Source organism: Phytophthora infestans, genomic scaffold, assembly GCF_000142945.1.
Source record: "Phytophthora infestans T30-4 supercont1.105 genomic scaffold, whole genome shotgun sequence".
Taxonomy (NCBI): Eukaryota; Oomycota; class Peronosporomycetes; order Peronosporales; family Peronosporaceae; genus Phytophthora; species Phytophthora infestans.
The window spans coordinates 18,611-30,931 of NW_003303654.1; positions in this window are offsets into that span (position 1 = coordinate 18,611).

Genomic DNA, 12,321 nt, shown 5'->3' on the forward strand with positions numbered 1-12,321 from the left:
TGGTGAGCTGTAGCTGTTGGTGTTCTTTTAGTGTCTGTAGTCCAAAACAATTGCGTCGGGGTGTACATGTTTCGTCTCGGTTAAAGCCCGAATCTGTCCCTCGCGACCTAGTCATTCTCAGGATGCACACCTGTTGAATGCCGGGGGAACAATTTTTCGATTGTGCTGATGCATACCAGGGCAAGGTACATCCACTATCTGGGTAGCGCTTATTAAAATGAAAACATATTCCATTCCCCCACACTGCGCACATGCAAGGCCTGTCGATAATGTCCACTGTACAACCACGCTCGGCAAGACTTGCCACATTATTCTAGCATGACTAACAGGTTTGTACGATCTTCCAGCATCTGAGGCTTTGTCGCGTTGCACGTATTCACCTTTCTCAGTATCATCCGTAGCCGTGTGTGCAATTGAAACGTTCGTTCAATGAAATTCATGGACAAACACTAAGTTGAGTCGCTGAGCTTTGTAGACAAGAGCAGCGGATGAATATAGTGTTTTCAACTCTGCGATACGCAGTTTTCGTTCGTTTAAAAAGATTGGCCTTAGAAGCACAAGGGGACGTTGATATTTCGTATTCGATCCGCGAAAGATCCAAGCGAGACACCACTTCAGTAGGTGTAGCCCGTTTACTGTTGTTAACTAGTTTAAGTGTGCAGTGGTAGGTTTATAGCGGTTTGCTCGCTGCCAAGGACGCGTAAATCAAGCTTCTCGCTCAAAGAACTTAGTGTTTTTGTGGTACTGTAACCGAGCATTTTCCCCCATTTCTCTCCGCTTTTCAACGCTCACGTCGTTGAGTAGATGTTCTACCGTTTTACACAAGTCATTGGCGCCGAAGTGGGCCACCACATCGGGCACATCACTCAGTCCCAAGCCCTTTTTACTCCTTTCGCCAAAGAATATATTACGATCGTGCCGAGGTCTGGATGGTAATCGCTGTCCCATGTCAGCGCTATACCTTTCACGATACGTGACAATACCCGCGTGCACTCAACAGATTAGTCTACATTTATGCAGACATGCTCGCCGTCGAGAGCACTACATGAATATGCATCCAGCCAGTGGCAGCCACAGGCTGTCAACTCAAAGTTAGAGCACCGTTTGAGTTTATAACTCTGTCCTAACCATTGTGTTTGTATCAAATCCTCTTTTGATAACATACATGTACTACATGTATGACTTTCCGTTTTATGTCTGACCTGAGAGAATTCTTTTTTTTCTACTGACTCAATTATGAGCTCGCCTCATTTTACACTTTCGTTTTATGCTCGAAAGTCAGTTTTACTATACCAGTAACAGGAATGAGCAGCCCCCACCAGCCAACCAAACACCCGTTTGCCGATGATATGTTTGGCGTTTTGGCTTCTGCGGTCAAAATCGTAGACATTACGAGCCATCGCGAAGTTAAAGTGACTTTTTTTTTAGATCTGAGGTGGCGCGTTATTGTACTCGTCTAAGCGTATGACATACAACTAAGTGTAGGGGCTACACTGCTAAGTAGTATTTCTGAAAGGAGCTTACTACAGTAGATGGTACCAAAGATTTCTAATGACAAACAATGTTGACAAGAAGGCGGCTGCGGAAAAGAAGTCAAGTTGCTGTATCGGAATACGTGAAGAATCACGCATGTTTTTATTTTGAATAGCTTCGCGAGGCGATTTTAGCTAACTTTTCTAGTGGACTGTGCCTATCGGATGCTACAGTTTGTATCGCCCTCTTGGGTTAGCTCGTAAAGTACTGACAGAACCAATCAAACACCCAGTAGCTAGCTCAACATCAAACAAAGTATACAATCATTAAGCGAAAAATGGCAGCATAACGGCCCCAGGGTGCTCATTCACCACGGCGCCAGATACGGTCTGCTGCGTCACCGCACCTGTGGACAGGATGGGCGTGTGGCATAGCTTGCTGTAGCATCAATTAGAACAGCTAAGCATGTGGTGTAGTAGAACACACAAATACCGTCAGATGTGGATTTCTTACACAAACCACAACGAATCGCCGAGTTAGGTCGGCGGTTGTATGGCCTGCGCAGAGGGTGGTCCCCTCGCGGTCCGTCCCTTTCGGGACAGACGAGTGGCTCGCTTCCACTCGGTTCCGACTAACCAAGTCAGATCACTCCCGAGGCTCCGCCGAGTTTGGTTCGGCTGAGCTCGCTCACAGCCCTGTGCCCTCCACCAAAGGATGGACGACGGCGCGCGAGCGCTTTTACAGGTCACCGAGCGCAGAGGCTGCTGAGCTAGAAGTGTTACGGCACCCGGGCTATCCGACGTACCGGCCCGCTGAGTATGCGGGGCTTTCTTTCCCGCGTAGCGAGACTTTGTCCTACCCGGACCGACCTAATCTCTTGGCGCTACCAGTCAATACCCTACAAGCTATGCCTCTCGAGTATTGGCGGCAGGCATAATCCAGCCCTATGCAGGGACTTACCGGAAAAGTGTACAGGTGTCTTGGACTAGGAAAATTCTGCTCTGTTATCTTCTGGGGAGCCCTTTCGGCTCACCCTATTTAATCCTATGCTTCTTATACAAATATCTAGTGAAATGTTGTCGTTTCGGATCTCTACCGACCCTTCAGCTGAGTTCAGGCGACCGTTGAGCTCAGCGGCTATCCGGATAGCATATCCGGACAGATCGCCGAGTACTTACCGTGATCCTTTGTTCCTAAGCTCTGGGTTATCAGACCGAGCCGATTCTTGATCTAATTATGGTCGAATCTGGAAATCCCTACACCACAACTGCCCCGGTTATGATACGAGCCGAGCTGGTGAGTGTCTTAATCCTTCATTTGGTTCTGCCACCGCTGGTCCGTACTCAGCTGATGACGTCTCGCGGCTCTCCTCCACCTTCTTCGGTACGTTCGCTGCTTCCGCTGTCACTCTCTTGGCAGCTCCTCACTCCTCGCATGCTACTCCAGCACAGCTCGCGACGCAACCATTCTCCTTCAACGCTTTGCCGAAGTGAGGACGCGCCAGCTGAGTCGATTCCTCGACCCGTCAGCACTCGTGGGGTCAGCGACCGGCCTGAAGCTGGGTTGGTCGACCTGACAACTTCTCATGAGTCTGATGCGGAGTCGGCGGGGTCTTCTCGCGTGCGTCCTCCTGGTCCACCGAGCTTGCCGGGCGACACCACTTCGTGCGCCACCAGTCAGCCTAGCTCGGCTGCTCCAGTGAGTCTTGACTCCCTCATGGCCAGGGTTAACGAGCAAGGGTACAAGCGCCGAGAAGAATTGACCTTCTTGGCGAGGCTCATGGCCTACGGATTTACTCGTTCCGTGGGGCCTTCCGATCCCGTGCAGCGGCGAGCGATCTTGCACGCCGCTTCTGCTGGGGAACTGTTGGATATCTTGAAAGGCAACTACGCCGCTCTTGATTATCCACAGATCATTGGCGATCTCCGAGCTGATAATCAAGCTGTTCAGGAGGAGAACCGCGCACTGACTCGGCGACTGGACTCTCTTGCTCTCAGCAACGTCGACTTGTCAACTCAGCTCTCGTCGGCTCAACAGCAAGTGTCTCGATTGGAGGCTGCTGCCGCGCAGTCGGCTAATCTCCTTGCTTCACTGCAAAAGGCTGTAGCTCTGAGTGAGGCAAAACTTACTCGGGCTATCGCAGCTGAGCAGAGCAAGGTTGACGCTGCGTGGGGCCAAGCCCAGCCCCATCATCAGCAAGTCTTGGATCGAGACGCTGAGATCGACGTCCTTCTCCGATCCATTTCCGAGAGGGATGCGGCGTTTGTCACCCTTCAGGGCATCGCTTCCAAGCATTTCGAGCAGCTGTAGGAGTCGGTGCGGTTGTACAGCTCCACCGGCACTCAACCTTTGCGGCACGCTCAGTCGGTGATCGCTGAGCAGCGGGCTGTGATCTTGCGACAGAAGCGGCTCATCCGTCGGAATGGTATTATTCCGATGCACGATCCTCACATGGCTGCTGCTGCTGGCGGTGGCTTGCAGGTTCCTGGACTTGATCCGTCCGACCTTCTCCTCAACGCTCGGCTGTGTCGTGTCTTGGAGTCTCGCTTCCCTGAGGTTCTTCACATCCCAGCTGGTGAAACTCGGCGGTTGGAGTTGATTGTCCATCCTAGCCGAGATGCTCTAGTGGCGAGTTCCGCTATTGGTCCTAATGTGCCCCCCCAGCTAGTCAAGCGTCTTCTGTGACTTCATTGGCAGACTCGGCTGCGACTCCAGTCAGCTCGGCGGCGGCTACGAGCCAGCCCGAGCCGACCCTCGCCCAGCTTCACCGTACGCCTTTGACGAACTTGACTTCGGCTCAGCGGCTTCGACGCTATGCCAACCCCAAGTCTCCCACTGCTGCAGGTCCTCATCATCGTTCACCGGCGCCGCATCCGCCTCAGCCGTACGCTTGTCCACTTCCCGGGGAGGATGGGCACGAGGCTATCAGTGCCCTTTTGCACTCAAGCTCTCCTCAAGCTACTGTATCCGATGGAGGAAGGCCTCGCTCTGGAAAGTCCCGTCGTCGGACTCGGCGGAAGAAGGTTCGTCACCTTCAGTTGAGTTCTGCTACCCAACCCGCTGTCTCAGCTCGCTCTGACGACGACGATGACGCTTCGAGCGAAGCTGAATTCGAGTTTGAGTTGCCTGAGCCGCCCGCCGACACCGTTCCTGCTGCTTCTTCGACGACTTCGGCGGGTTCTTCGTCTTCCGGTCCTCCGGTGACTTCGTCAGTTGCGGCTACTCGCCCACCGCCGATATCTTTATCCGATGTAGTGGCTTCGCTGCCTGTCCCGGCTACGAGCGTTTGTGCCCCAGGCTCGACTTCGCCCATCTCCGCTGGGTTGCTTCAGTCGAGTGCACCGCTCAGCGTCGTGCCAACGGTGGTTGGGCGCTCCCAGTCGTCTTCTGGCCGATCCTCTCTCGTCTTCTCCTTCTCGGGGTCTGAGCGTATCCACTACGCCGACTGACCTAGTGACTCGGCCGTGAATGTCCTCAGACCGTCTCTCCCAGTGACTCGGCGTGTTGACGTCCCCATCTGGGCGCCCTATCCGGAGATCTGCTGCGACCGCCCGCACTGTGACTACTCAGCTGCTTGAGGACCTCGACGCGTCTGACGACGAGTTGTTAGGGCCTGGTGATGGTTCCGTACCGTCCACCGGCTCGACGAATCCTGCCGCTGGGTCGCTCTTGGATCCCATTTCCTTATCAGAGAACTCGGCTGGCAGTCCTTCAGGTTCCGACTCAGCGACCGCAGATGCTCGTCGTTCTGCCTAAGCGAGAAGCCTTCATGCGGCAATCTTCGGCTCTGACGACGAGATGAGTGATGAGTCCTTGCCGCCGAGTGATCGCCACTCCTCGCGGCATTCATAAAAGGATTCTGGTGACGGGACGAGTTCTGCCTCTGCGTCGGCTTCAGAGAAGCAGCAGCGTCGCAAGCGTTGTGCCTCGTCGAGTCCTACCGGTCACCGGTCGAAGCGATTCAAGAAGCAAAAGAAACACAAGAAGCATCACAAGACGCACCGACACCACAAGCATCGGCAGCTTCCGTCGACTCCTGATCCAGCTCCGGCTCAATTCATTCCGGCTGCTCCTTCGCCAAGTAGGCTCCCGGTAGTGTCGATTCTTTCTCAGCCGAGTTCGACTGCCTCACGTCCGGCTTTGGTCACACTCCCCAGCGCTCTTACACTCCCGCTGGCGACGTTACGGACTCGAGCCTCGCAAGCGGTGTCCAAGGATTGTCGCTTGACTCTTCACATGGCTCAGCTCCGCGAGGTATCATTTATGCATTTCGGCTCAGCCCGTTGTTGGAATGCATTAATGGATACACTGAGCGGAGGGGTGCAGATGGAGCTCGTAGGAGGCAAGAGTCGTGTGCCCCCTACGCCGTGTTCTCTTGACGGCATTCGAGCTTTCATGGCCGTTTTCGATCCGAGCCATCCTTGTCAGCGTCTTTGGCGGATGCTCCCTGAGCTTCCTTTCTTCTTTTCTCCGTCGATACTGGAGGAAGCTCGGCGGTGTTTGGCTTCTCAGACCCGACCTCGAACTTTGATGCAAGTTCTTGGAGATATGTGGGTGAAGCTTCGTGGCGACAGTCTCTTGCACTCGGCGGGGGGGGGGGGGCCATCCAGACAGATGGCTAGATGACCCGTTATTTCGTAGCTCTCTATGAGCGTCGTCATTGGATCGTCGAGTCAAGTGTGTTGATGGATCTCCATCCTGACGTCAACCCGGCTGCCACGCCCGCTCAGCTTGCTGAGGTGTACGAGCTGTGGCTGGTGTACAAGCGCGAGCGCAAACGTCGCAGTGATACCCTGCGATCTTTGGTTGTCGCTGTCTACGACCAGCTTTACTCGGCGGTCACTCAGAAGCTCGGCGATGAACCCGCTCCTCTTGTGAACGCAGAGGTTTATTTCGATCCGTCCGTCCCCCATTACTCTCCCGTTAACCTTTCGTGGGTTCCTTCCGGAAGAGACTGGGTTCAATGTGCTCACGATGTGGATCTAGCCGAGCCCTGGCGAGCTTGGTGGCTAACTGACCCGGCGGTCCACCCGTACAACACCTGCTTCCGCGCTCGGAACGTGGACTTCTTGGTTTTCGCTCCGCGCGGTATGGACCCTCAGGTTGTTGACGACGCGATTGAAGAAGACTTCGATCTTGCCGAACAAGCGCCTCCTGCCGATGCTCCGGGTGCTCCACCTCGGCTAAATCGTCAAGGCATCCACATCTTCACTGGGTCTTCAATCGGTGAGCTCGGCTCGGATGACGAGAGTGGGTCTGATGACGACTCGGCGGACGACGGGTTGGGTTCTCTGAATCTTCGAGGCGTGTCTCCTAGTATGTCTCTGTTACGCACTTCACTCCCCAGTGGAACGGATCCGCCTCAACCCACTTCAGCCGAATCGGGTTCCGAGGCACCGGCTCTTCTTCCTTCTGGTTCGGCGTCAGCTTCGTTGGCTAGCTCGGCGATGATACTTCTTGCCACGGCTGCGAATGTTGCATCTCCTTCCGCAGTTTTCAAGGGATGACGTCTGCTACGACGCCACGCCTTCAATCGTCGAGTCCGCTGAGCTCTTCCCAGTTGTCTCCGTCGGGTTCAACTCACTTGGAGTCCGGATCGCCAACTTTTTAGTTTTCTTCTTTTGACTGGGCGTCCCGTAGGTATCGTTCAGGACTTCATTTCGTAATTATTCAGTATATGTAGTTTCGACACAGTAGTATTCCATCTCAACCCGGCCTGTGTCGTCCGCTGAGTTGGTGTAACGTTTGGTGCAATAGCTGTTAATCCTCATCTGCAACTTGCACCATTTGCAGATGGTTTTCACGCTTCTTCTGTCGTAGATAGTCAAACAGGAGACCTCCACATGACAAATTCGACAGTGGTTCCCAAGTAGGCTCATCGTAGCCGACCCACTTAATTTTAAACTTTCGTTGTGATCGTGACGTACTCGTGGATAATGGTAGCTCATCGTCAAGAATTGCTTCGACTTCATACTGGTTCGTACTTGTGTCTGGCTCCCAGCTGTCTTCAGGCAGTAATTCTTCGTCAAAGTCAAATCGCTGAGTCTCTTCAAGGTGGGCGATTAGCCTCGTCTTTGGTCTTCCGCCGAGTTCGGTGACTGCCTTCAGACGTGATACATGGACCACTGGGTAGAACCTATATCCACTCTTGTCGGGTAACTCCAATTCATAGGCGAATTCTTCCACCTTCTTCTTCACCCTGAATGGCCCATGCCATCGGTGGGCTAACTTCGTGGTCAGGCCCGACTTGACTCGCTCCATAAACAACCAGACTTGATCTCCTTCTTTGAACAAGGATTTGGTGGATTCATCGCCTGGTTCTGCAACTCCATCTTCGTCATCTGCTGTGTTGGGGATGGATCTTTTCTCCTTCTTGCTCAACGCTTCGTTGTGCTCTCGAGCTCGTCGTGCTTTCTCTCGCACTTGGAACTCAGCTGCTAATCGAAGTGCCACTTCTCGTTGTCTGTTCGCTTCTCGGCGCCACTCGACTGCGTCCGCCGAGTTGACTGGGCGTCCCTTTCCACGTTGTATTGAACTCGTCATAGCCTTGAGTGTAGACTTGGCGTCCCAACTATGTACCATATAGAAAGGGGTTTCTTGCCGAGTCGAATCTCTTGAGTTGTTGATAGTGTGTACCATCTTCTCGGCGATGTCATCCCAGTCGGCTTGAAGTGGGTCTTCCACGTAGACCCGTATAGTCTGAATCATTGTCTTGACTGACCTCTCTTGTTGACCGTTGGCTTGTGGTCGGTAACTCAGCGTAGCTCTTGATCTCGACTGCATCATCTCGGAGAACGTTTGGAATACTTCACTCATAAACCTTAGATCTCGGTCGTGCCGTATCAGAGACGGAGCCCCGAACTGCCTGAAGACGCATTCCTCAAATACCTTGGCCACTTCGAGCGCCCCGGTGTCATTCATAGCCTTAGCGATAACGAATCCCGTGAAGTGGTCCTGGAACAGCAGCAGTGCAGTATTGCCCCGCTGAGTTCGAGGAAGGGGAATCACGAAATCCATTGACACGACTTGGAATGGATGGTCTCACACCACATTTCCCGGTGAGTAACCTCTTAACTGTGGCTTGCTCTTACTGGTATTGCAGTCCTCGCAGGCCCTAACATGTTTCACCACGTCGGCGTAAAGACCAATCCAGTTGTAGTCGGCTTTGACTCGGTGATACGTTCTGACAATGCCTTGATGTCCTCCTTCGATCGAGTTGTGACAGTTATGAAGTATTTCGTCGACCATAGTTGACGGAATCACCAATCTCAATGAGAGGTTCGGTTCGCCGAGTTCGCCCAGTCGGCGAGCTTCATCTCGGCGGTATAACAGGCCGTCTTCGCTGAGTACAAAGACTTCTGCGACTTTGCCGGCATTCTGAGCTCGACGGTGTGTAAGGTCCTCAAATTCGCCTCTCAGGTACGCTTTCAGATCGGCCCACCTGAGTTCTTCATCTTGTGCCTTCGCGATTCGTCGTCTCCGCTCAGTCTGTACTGTCACTGGATCAATGTCGTTGGCATTCCTAGCTGTCTGGCTGACTCCATCTGTGACCCTGTTTCGACATTCGGGGTCGTGTGGTTAGTCCGCCGAGTCGACGCCCTGCTGACTTGTTCGAAATCATCTCCACTGCTTTCAAACGCAGATTCTCCAGGATTTGTTGATATGGCTTCGTGATCCTGACTTCCCCCATTTGCTCTAGCCGAGTCTTCATCCAGCTCGTCCTCAAAATGAACTCGGCGTACTCGACTACGAGTGACTGCCGTGACAATCGGGGTTTCCGCTGGATTGTCTGTGGCGTACAGTTCTTCGGCTACTCGATTAATCATTCTCAGTTCTGCTTTCCTACCCGTCCCGAGAATTACTCGTCCAGCTTTAGCTTCCAGTGCTTCTGTAGCGAGGGAATCAGCCGCTGCGTTATAGTGTCGCGCTATGTGTCGATACCGGACCGAGTTGAGTTGTTTCGTGAGATCCTTGTGTCGAGCTAGCTCCACTTGCAACGTTTCTTTCTTGCATGCTATCACCCCCATGGATTGCTGGATTGCAAGCCGGGAGTCACAAACGATAATCAGATCGGTTATCCCTCGGTCAATCGCCGCCAAGACTCCATTGTTCATGCCGGTGTACTCGGCGATGTTGACTGTGGTGGACGACAGGTACGCACTCGCAGCAATCTCAATGTCCCAATTCGGAAGGCACCACAGTATCCACGAACAACTGCCATACCCGCCGTATTTAGCCGTCTTCGCTGAGCCATCAAATGACAGCACGCATCCTGCAAAGTCAGCTGGTATTCGGGCATATAGCAGCGCTGGGTCCATTCGAACTGTCGCCGAGTTCTTGGAGGGAGGCGCCAGGTGCTTCAAGGAATCGTCGAGTCCGATAAACGGGGTTATCGACGCCTGGAGCAACTGGGCGAAGTCTACATCTCGCTCACGTACTCGCTTCACCACCTTCAAATCGTAGGGCGACAACATAACTGCGAAACTGACTGCGCGGCCGTACAGCGACTTAGACTTAAACACCCACTCCAACGTGGAGAAACGGGTGTAGACGTGTAGCGTCTTTCCCGCCAAGAGAGTGTAGCACACTTTCAGCAATTGTAACAGCGCGACTACTTATTTCTCAGCGGGATGATAGCCGAGTTCATTCTCCTTTAGTACGCGTCCGCAGAAGCGAACTGGGTGCAGCTTGTCGTCGTGCGGTTGCATCAATGTACTGCTTAGTTCCCACTCATTGGCGTACAACATTATGTGTACTTCTTTCGCCGAGTCGAAATGACGCAGAATTGGAGCTTCTGCTACCCGTCTGTGAGCTCGCGAATGATGCTTTGCTGACGCTAAGTCACCCCCAGGGCCAAAGTCCGTATCCTTTAGCTGATAGAGTACTGCACCGTAAACAGCCAAGTTCTGGATGAATCGGCCGTAATAGTTCAGGGCACCGAGGAAAGCTTGCATCCCTTTCTTTGATTTCGGGAAGGCGAGCTCAGCGATCGCGGTTATCTTCTTCGCGTCAGCGCGTATGCCACTCGGCGTAATCTCGTGAGATAGGAAATCAACCTTGGGTTGGCCAAAGATACTCTTGGTAAAGCTGATGCTAATTCGACATTCTGTGAACCGGGCTAGTAATCGGTCGAGTGTCTCCAAGCAGGCGTCGAACGTCTCCCCTCCAAAACAGATATCATCGACAAACGACCTCCGCTTGAACACCGGAATTAAGGAAGACTGGTCTGGCTCTCCATTAGCAAACATGTCGCCGTCCGGTCCGTTGACCAGGTCTTGGACCGGATCGCAGTCAGCTTGTGATTGGTGGTCAGCTTCAAACTTCGTCAGCTGACTCTGCGTTGAATCGCTGACTCCGCCGAGCTCAACTCGCCGAGTTCCCGACTCGGCTTCAGCAACAGCCGTTCGTTCAGCAAACAACTGCCATCCTCCCTTTGGTTGAACATATCCCCATAGAGCGTTGTCAATCAGTCGTTGGTAGATCATAGGCGCATTCTTCAATCTAAACGGCATTCGTAACCATTCAAAGTGTCCAAGCGCACAGACGAACGCTGAGATCTGCCGAGCTCGGCGTGTCATCAAGACTGCCCAGAACCCACTCGCAGCATCGAGCGAGCAAAACCACAAGTAGCTCTTCAATTCGGTAAGCAGGTCATCAACCAGTGGCATAGCGTATTTTATTGGTGTCGTAACCGCATTAACCAGTTTATAGTCAATGCATAGCCGAAAATCCACACCATTTTTCTTGAGCACTATCACCACTGGCGAGGCCCAAGGGCTGCCCGAGAATGATATCAACCCAGCTCGAAGCTGCCCCTTCAACAACTCGTAAAGTTTGCTCAAGTGGCGGAGAGGTATCCGCCGAGCTCTTTTGTAGTTCTGCCACCAATTTAGCCGACTGTGCCGGCGTATGACTACTCGACTTGACGTTTGCAGCGCCATAGTCGAGTTCGGTAGGCTCAACTTCAGTGAGGTCGGGAAGGAAGGCCAGCTCGTGAGCGTAGTCCGTCAATTCCAGATCTGTCCCATTACGCTCAAAGGCGTTGGTCGTACCATCGTCAACATCATCCTCTTGCTCGTCTTCGGTCGCAGCGATAGCCAAGTAGTGTTGTCTTGGGGTGTCCATTGGGTCTCTCGTCGAGTTGCATTCATCAACTTCATCTTGTCCAAAACCGTAGTCAATTCCGCCGGGGTCGAACACCGTCGCCGCTGAGTTCGTTACTCCGACCTCAGCTATAGTACCTTCCAACGGTGATACCTCTGGTACATCATGGTTGTCGTCCGTGTCAGGGCCCGTATTCGCTGAGTTCACTGCGACGGCCGATCTGACTCCTTCGTGCTCAGACTCCTCTCCGAGGTAGATGGTATCGTCGTCATGCTGTCTAACCACGTCCGAGACACTCTCAGCGTCCATAGTCTCCAACGCTGAGTCCGCCGTAGCTGGGTCGTCGTTCGGCTTTATTCCTTCAGGTAGTAATACCTCCCGACTATCATAGTCCTTGGTCGCGTCGGAGTGCTCATCCGCTGAGTTGGCTGTGACGGCAGAACTGACTTCCGTGCGTGCTAACGCGTCTTCAGTATAGCTGACATCCTGACGACATGCTGTAACCACGTCCGAGACACTCTCAGCGTTTAGACCTTCTGACGCCGAGTCCACCGCCGCCGACTGGATTATGCAAGCCCTTTGTGTACCCATCGCTGAGTTCACCACGGCTGCAGATCTTAACTCTTCGACTCCAGACTCGGCTCGTGCCTCACCTTCATCACTGTTGCTACTGGTATTCGCCGTCCAGCTCAATCCTCTCACTGTTATCCTCAACATCTCTTGAAAGTAATACCTTCCGGCTTG